Here is a 6,964-nt window from a genome sequence, read left to right as displayed (position 1 = left end):
TATACACCGCAAAGGATCTAAACTTTTTTAGAGTGCACTCTAAAACAAAATTACATCCTTTAGGTTGTATCTTGCCACACAAAAATAAACGTCATCTCTCTTGCCCGCATTTCCTTTCTTTAACGCTGCGAAATTTTTGTAGTAGTAGCTTAGCGCGAATAAAACCACTGTCTTCCTTGTGTCCGTGGTTTTATTCGCGCTAAACTACTACAAATATGGACGACAAATTAGCCCAACAGTCAACTCTTCTAGAATTAACGCTGCGAGCCCGGTACTTTCCAGTAACGAACGGCAAGCGTGTTATCAGCATGACATAGCATTTCCGACAGGAAAGTACACTCTTAAAACGGTTGCACCCTTTGGGGTGTATATTTGTCCCACAACAATACGCTCTTAAAATGTTTGCACCCTTTGGGGTGTACATCTGCCACGCAACAGTAATCGCCATCTGCCTTGATGCGTTTCATTTCTTTAACGCTGCGAGCCCGGTACTTTCCAGTAACGAACGAAATGCGCGTTATCAGCATGACATAGCATTCCCGACAGGAAAGTAACGGGCGCGGCGTTTTCAAGAAAGGAAACGCATCAAGGCAGATGACGATTATCGTTGTGTGGCAGATATACACCCCAAAGGGTGCAAACCTTTTAGAGTGTAATCATCTGCATGCCTTGCTTGAGTTTCCTTTCTTGAAAGGAAACTCGGCGCTCGCTACTTTCCCGTCGAGAATACTGCGTCACACTGATAACGCGCATGCCGTTTGTGACTGAGAAGTACCGGGGTCGCAGCGTTAAAGAAAGGAAACGAAAGCAAGACATATGACGATTATTCACTATAAAAACAGTTTGCACCCCTTAGGGTGTATATTTGTCCCAGAACAATAATCGTCATCTGCCTTGCTTGCGTTTCCTTTCTTGAAAACTCGGCGCTCGCTACTTTCCTGTCGAGAATGCCGCGTCACACTGATAACGCGCATGCCGTTCGTGACCGGGAAGTACCGGGCTCGCAGCGTCAAAGAAAGGAAACGCGGGCAAGACATGACGATTATCGTTGTGGGACATATATACACCCCAAAGGGTGCAACTGTTTTTAAATTGTTGTGGGACAAGATACGGCCCTAAGGGTGTAAATTTGCATAGATGCCAAATTATACCCTTTGGGGTGTATCTCTGCCACACAACACTCTTACAATAATGTACACCCTTTGGGGGCGTATTTGGTCCCACAGCAATAATCGTCATCTGTCTTGCCCGCGTTTCCTTTCTTTAACGCTGCGAGCCCGGTACTTCCCAGTCACGAACGGCATGCGCGTTACGCAGCATTCTCGACAGGAAAGTAGCGAGCGCCGAGTTTCAAGAAACGAAACGCAAGCAAGGCAGATGACAATTATTGTTGTGGGACAAATATACACCCCAAAGGGTGCAACCGTTTTAAGAGTGAACAGTAATCGTCATCTGCCGTGTCCGCATTTCCTTTCTTTAACGCGGCGAGCCCGGTACTTTCCCGTAACGAACGGCATGCGCGTTATCAACATGACATAGCATTGCCGACAGGAAAGTAGCGGGCGCGGCGTTTTCAAGAAAGGAAACGCACGCAAGGTAGATGACGATTATCGTTGTGTGGCAGATACACCCCAAAGGTTGTAACTTTGCCTGAGAGTGTAGACTCTTACACAAAATACACTTTTTTGCCACACAACGATAATCGTCAGCTGTCTTGTCCGCATTTCCTTTCTTTAACGCGGCGAGCCCGGTTCTTTCCAGTAACGAACGGCATGCACGTTATCAGCATGACATACACTCTAAAAACAGTTTGCACCCTTTGGGGTGTATATTTGTCCCACAACAATAATCGTCATCTGCCTTGCTTGCGTTTCCTTTCTTGAAAACTCGGCGCTGGCTACTTTCCTGTCGAGAATGCTGCGTCACACTGATAACGCGCATGTCGTTCGTGACTGCGAAGTACCGGGCTCGCAGCGTTAAAGAAAGGAAACGCGGGCAAGACAGATGACGATTATTGTTGTGGGACAAATATACACCCCAAAGAGTGCAACTGTTTTTAGAGTGTAGCATTCCCGACAGGAAAGTAGCAGTCGCGGCGTTTTCAAGAACGGAAACGCAAGCAAGGCAGATGACGATTATTGTTGTGGCAGAAATACACCCCAAAGAGTGTAAAAATGGACAATTGCACTCCTAAACCGGTTGCACCCTTTGGGGTCTATATTTGTCCCACAACGATAATTGTCATCTGCCTTGCTTGCGTTTCCTTTCTTGAAAACTCGGCGCTCGCTACTTTCGAGAATGCTGCGTCACACTGATAACGCGCATGTCGTTCGTGACTGGGAAGTACCGGGCTCGCAGCGTTAATTAAAGAAAGGAAACGCGGGCAAGACAGATGATTATTGTTCACTCTAAACAATGTTTACACCCTTTGGAGTGCCCCTTCTGCCACACAACGATAGTCGTCATCTGCCCTTGATGCGTTTCCTTTCTTTAACGCTGCGAGTCCGGTACTTTCCAGTAACGAACGGCATGCGCGTCATCAGCATGATAGCATTGCCGACAGGAAAGTAGCGGGCGCGGCGTTTTCAAGAAAGGAAACGCAAGCAAGGCAGATGACGATTATCGTTGTGTGGCAGAAGGGGCACTCCAAAGAGTGTAAACTTTTCTTACACTCTTAAAATGGTTGCACCCTTCGGGGTGTAAATTTGTCCCACAACAATAATCGTCATCTGCCTTGCTTGCGTTTCCTTTCCTGAAAACTCGGCGCTCGCTACTTTCTTGTCGAGAATGCTGCGTCACACTGATAACGCGGCGCCGTTCGTGACTGGGAAGTACCGGGCTCGCCGCGTTAGAGAAAGGAAACGCAGGCAAGATGGATGACGATTATTGTTGTGGGACAAGATAAACCCCAAAGGGTGTACATTTTTCTAAGAGTGTAGAGTGTTGTGGGACAATATAAGCCCCAAAGGGTGTAAATTTTCTACACTCTAAAACAGGTTGCACCCTCTGGGGTGTATATTTGTCCCACAACAATAATCGTCATCTGCCTTGCTTGCGTTTCCTTTTTTGAAAACTCGGCGCTCGCTACTTTCCTGTCGAGAATGCTGCGTCACATTGATAACGCGCATGCCGTTCGTGACTGGGAAGTACCGGGCTCGCAGCGTTAAAGAAAGGAAACGCGGCCAAGACAGATGACGATTATCGTTCACTCTTAAAACGGTTGCACCCTTTGGGGTGTATATTTGTCCCACAACAACAATCGTCATCTGCCCTGCTTGCGTTTCCTTTCCTGAAAACTCGGCGCTCGCTACTTTCCTGTCGAGAATGCTGCGTCACACTGATAACGCGCATCCATTCGTGACTGGAAAGTGCCGGGCTCGCAGCGTTAAAGAAAGGAAACGCGGGCAACACGGATGACGATTATTGTTGTGGGACAATATACGCCCCAAAGGGTGTAAATATTTCTAAGAGTGTTGTGGGACCAATCTACAACGGCAACTGTTCTTAGAGTGTAAGAGGGCACTTCACTCTTAGAAAATTTTACACCCTTTGGGGCGTATCTTGTCCCACAACGATAATCGTCATCTGTCTTTCCCGCGTTTCCTTTCTTTAACGCTGCGAGCCCGGTACTTCCCAGTCACGAACGGCATGCGCGTTATCAGTGTGACGCAGCATTCTCGAAAGTAGCGAGCGCCGAGTTTTCAAGAAAGGAAACGCAAGCAAGGCAGATGACAATTATCGTTGTGGGACAAATATAGACCCCAAAGGGTGCAACCGGTTTAGGAGTGCAATTGTCCATTCTTACACTCTTTGGGGTGTATTTCTGCCACAACGATAATCGTCATCTGCCTTGCTTGCGTTTCCATTCTTGAAAACGCCGCGCCCGCTACTTTCCTGTCGGGAATGCTATGTCATGCTGATAACGCGCATGCCGTTCGTTACTGGAAAGTACCGGGCTCGCCGCGTTAAAGAAAGGAAATGCGGACAGGACATCACGATTACTGTTGTGTGGCAAAAGGGTGTAATTTTGCTTAAGTGTGTAGGAAGTACCGGGCTCGCAGCGTTAAAGAAAGGAAATGCGGGCAAGAGATGACGATTATCGTTTGGGGACAAAATATAACCCGAAGGGTGAAGGTGTCGAACAGAAAAGACGTTTCCGGCGCTCGCGGTTGCGCGCGGACAGCGTTGAGTATGAGGAACCACTTTGTGAGCAGCGCATCGCTTTTCCTCGTCACGCGCGTCACGTAAGTACGCCTACCGCTAATTGAAGCAGGAAGACTGCTCTTTAAAAAAAAAAAAAAAGTGTGTAGAATGGGCGTAATGCGGCGTAAGAAAGATTTCACGCACAAGCGTTTTGCGCTCTTCGGCGCCATTAGCCAGCTGCCTTATTTGAATCTATTCGCGTATTTGGCCTTCTGCTGCCGCTGTTGCGCTGCAGGGTTGACGCTTCCGCTGCTGTCTCTCTTGACGCGAAAGCGGTGCGTTTTTATTGCGAGCGATGCGTGGAGGAAGCATCATAGCAGACGACAGCCGATTGAAGCAAGAGAACGGAAACGACGCTTACGAGTGGCGGCACGGGCGGCACCACCTTCGCTGCGGCTCGGCGTTTGCGTGCTGTGGCGGCGCCTCAGCGGTTATTTTTACGATTGTCGTCGTTCCGCGGCGGCGTGAGGTGAGGGAGGGAGCTCGGTGGTTCGGTTACGTGAATACTTCAGTCCACGCCGAACCCGAGCTTCGCAAGGAGCCGCGTGATGAACTTGACCTAGCCACGTGACAATCCCCGCGCAAGTGTATGATCACCCGCCGCGTTTCATTGCCTTCATTCTCATCCGGCCACTGGCAAGCGTCAAGGAAGGAACCTTGCTGTCAAAGATAGCCCGAGACGCTTGCAACTCCAGGTGATGTCTCGCTTTCCGAACAATGCGGAAGCGTTTTGTTACTTTGTGTTCACTTTCTTCTTTTCTGCGCCACCCCGCTCTTTCGCAACGTCGGGTGCCTCATGGTTTTGCTATGGAGCAAGACGCGCTGCGTGCTATGTGCCGGCCGCGTCCTCTTTAATCGCTTTCAGTGGTATCCCAGCTTTTACTCTTACTTCTTCCTTTACTCTCATAGCTTGTTGCCCATGTGTACAGTTGTTCCTGCAGCAGACATCGATATATATATATATACCTGTGGTACTTTCGCTGCGTCGACGGAGATACCCGAGTAGGTTTGTAGATCAAGGTCCCTTCGCACTACATGATCGCCGCGGATACCGCGATAAATTACCGATGTGAGGTGTCTGCACTCGCGCGTTGCGTTTTTCCAGCAGCAGTAGGAACCACTTTCCGAGCGTGATGGTTAAGGCCAGCGTCCTTTTCCTTCCTTCTACTTCTCTCTCACCTTTAATCGTTCGATTGTTGCTCTCTCTCTGCGCGCTTGAGTTAACGCTCTCTACTTTGAAACGCAGCCAATATCGCTTTCTATATTTAATTGATTTTGTGGCTGTTGTCTGTGCTGTTTTCTCTTTACAGAACTCGCTTGAACCCTTCCCCCCCTCCACATACCGTCCGTTCAATGCGGGAGTTTGGCGGTGTTTCTAAAATGTATTTCAACATTCAAATTTTTTTGCGTGTGTTGTAGGTGTTTTTTTTCCCCTGCGTCATTGGAAAAGTTCTTGTGGGTGCGCTGGTTGCGAGAGAATTGCGCGATATGAAAGCTTCGTGCTGTTCATTGATCTTATGACAGTGGTGCGACATGACTGAATTTCACAACACCCGCAAATAATTCGACTTACTTGTTCATTAAAGCTCTATGCTCATTCTTATTTATTGTTGGTTTATTTAATTCTTAACGTGACTATATTAAGGGTGCAGGAGATATAGGCATTTTCTATTATTTTATTTTGTTTGACGTTGCAGACGAATAAGTTTTTCATGTCATACTGTTACCAAAGTGGCTTGCACACTTAGTAGCATCTTAGTAGCAAGTCTTCATTGTGCCGAAGTGCATTTGACCTCACTAGACTTGTGATTTATTGTGTACAAGATAGTGTAGTAATTAGTAGAATTAACTGTACAAGTCTGGTAACCTTACTTCACAATATCTGGTGATAGTGTAAGCTTCATCAGTAATATGTGGTGGTATAAAAATGTTTGACTTGGTTTTAGCTCTCAGCCGTCATCATTTCTTAATTTTTTTTTGAAAGTAGGGGTGCCAACAAGCTTATAGCTGTCTATCTATGAGGACGTCAACATCTGTTGACACAGGTTACAATTATGACACCACAATTGACTTTCCTTGTCATCGTGTCTGCTGGTGCAAGAAACAGGTTTCTGAGAAAAGCAATGCGTTTTGTCTACGAGGAAGCAGTTTGAAAGGATGATTGGGTCATCAAACAAGCTTGCTTCCTTGTATGATGTACATTCTGGTTTCCTGCTGTAGTGTGTAAATTCATTCAAATGATTTACCTGGATTAGCTTGCACATCACCTTGTGCCATCTTGTGGCCCTTCACAGCAGCCTGAGAGTATTGACAATAAACATTTGAAATTTTCCCACTACTCAAGCTAACACAGAAGCAAATAGGTACTTTAAATAAGTGCCAAATATAAGTGCCTTTTTTAGTGCCAAATATTTTTCACAGCCTGACAGGAAGAGGTGAGATTGTTGCCAGTGCACTCGAAAAAACAAATTTCGCTCTTAAATGTCTTTGTTGCAAGATCTAGTTATGTGGCATAGACAGAAAAGTTAAATGTGTGTGGGGTGCTTCAACTTTTCAGTAATTTATTTATTTTTTTTTTTTCGGGGAGTTTAACATTTCCAAGCAACACAAGGGCTATGAGGGATGCCGTAGTGGAAGACTCTATTAATTTTGACCACCTGGTATTCTTTAACATGCACCTAAATCTAAGTGAATCAAAAACTTATGTAATAAACAAGAAGAAAGGGGGTTAACCGAGGGGCCCGATTTTTATTAGTCATTT

At 46.5% G+C, this 6,964-nt stretch overlaps 1 protein-coding gene across 5 annotated transcripts in view; it reads left to right on the top strand.

Moving 5' to 3' along the window:
* Positions 1-6,964, top strand: part of LOC142571438 (putative sodium-dependent multivitamin transporter) — a 94,238-nt gene that overhangs the window by 20,420 nt on the left and 66,854 nt on the right. For 2 of the 5 annotated variants that reach the window (XR_012825877.1, XM_075679788.1), the window contains exon 1: positions 4,452-4,898. The exons of 1 other annotated variant lie outside the window; for it this stretch is intronic. The gene's annotated coding sequence lies outside the window, so the exon portion shown is untranslated. Of the gene's footprint in view, positions 1-4,447; positions 4,899-6,964 lie in introns of those variants that run through there. 2 more of the 5 variants (XR_012825879.1, XM_075679787.1) reach the window with 2 other exon arrangements.

The sequence above is a fragment of the Dermacentor variabilis genome, chromosome 2 (assembly GCF_050947875.1).
Source record: "Dermacentor variabilis isolate Ectoservices chromosome 2, ASM5094787v1, whole genome shotgun sequence".
In the NCBI taxonomy this organism is placed as follows: Eukaryota; Metazoa; Arthropoda; class Arachnida; order Ixodida; family Ixodidae; genus Dermacentor; species Dermacentor variabilis.
The sequence above is the reverse complement of the archived record's forward strand: the minus strand, read 5'-3'. Positions and strand labels throughout refer to the sequence as shown.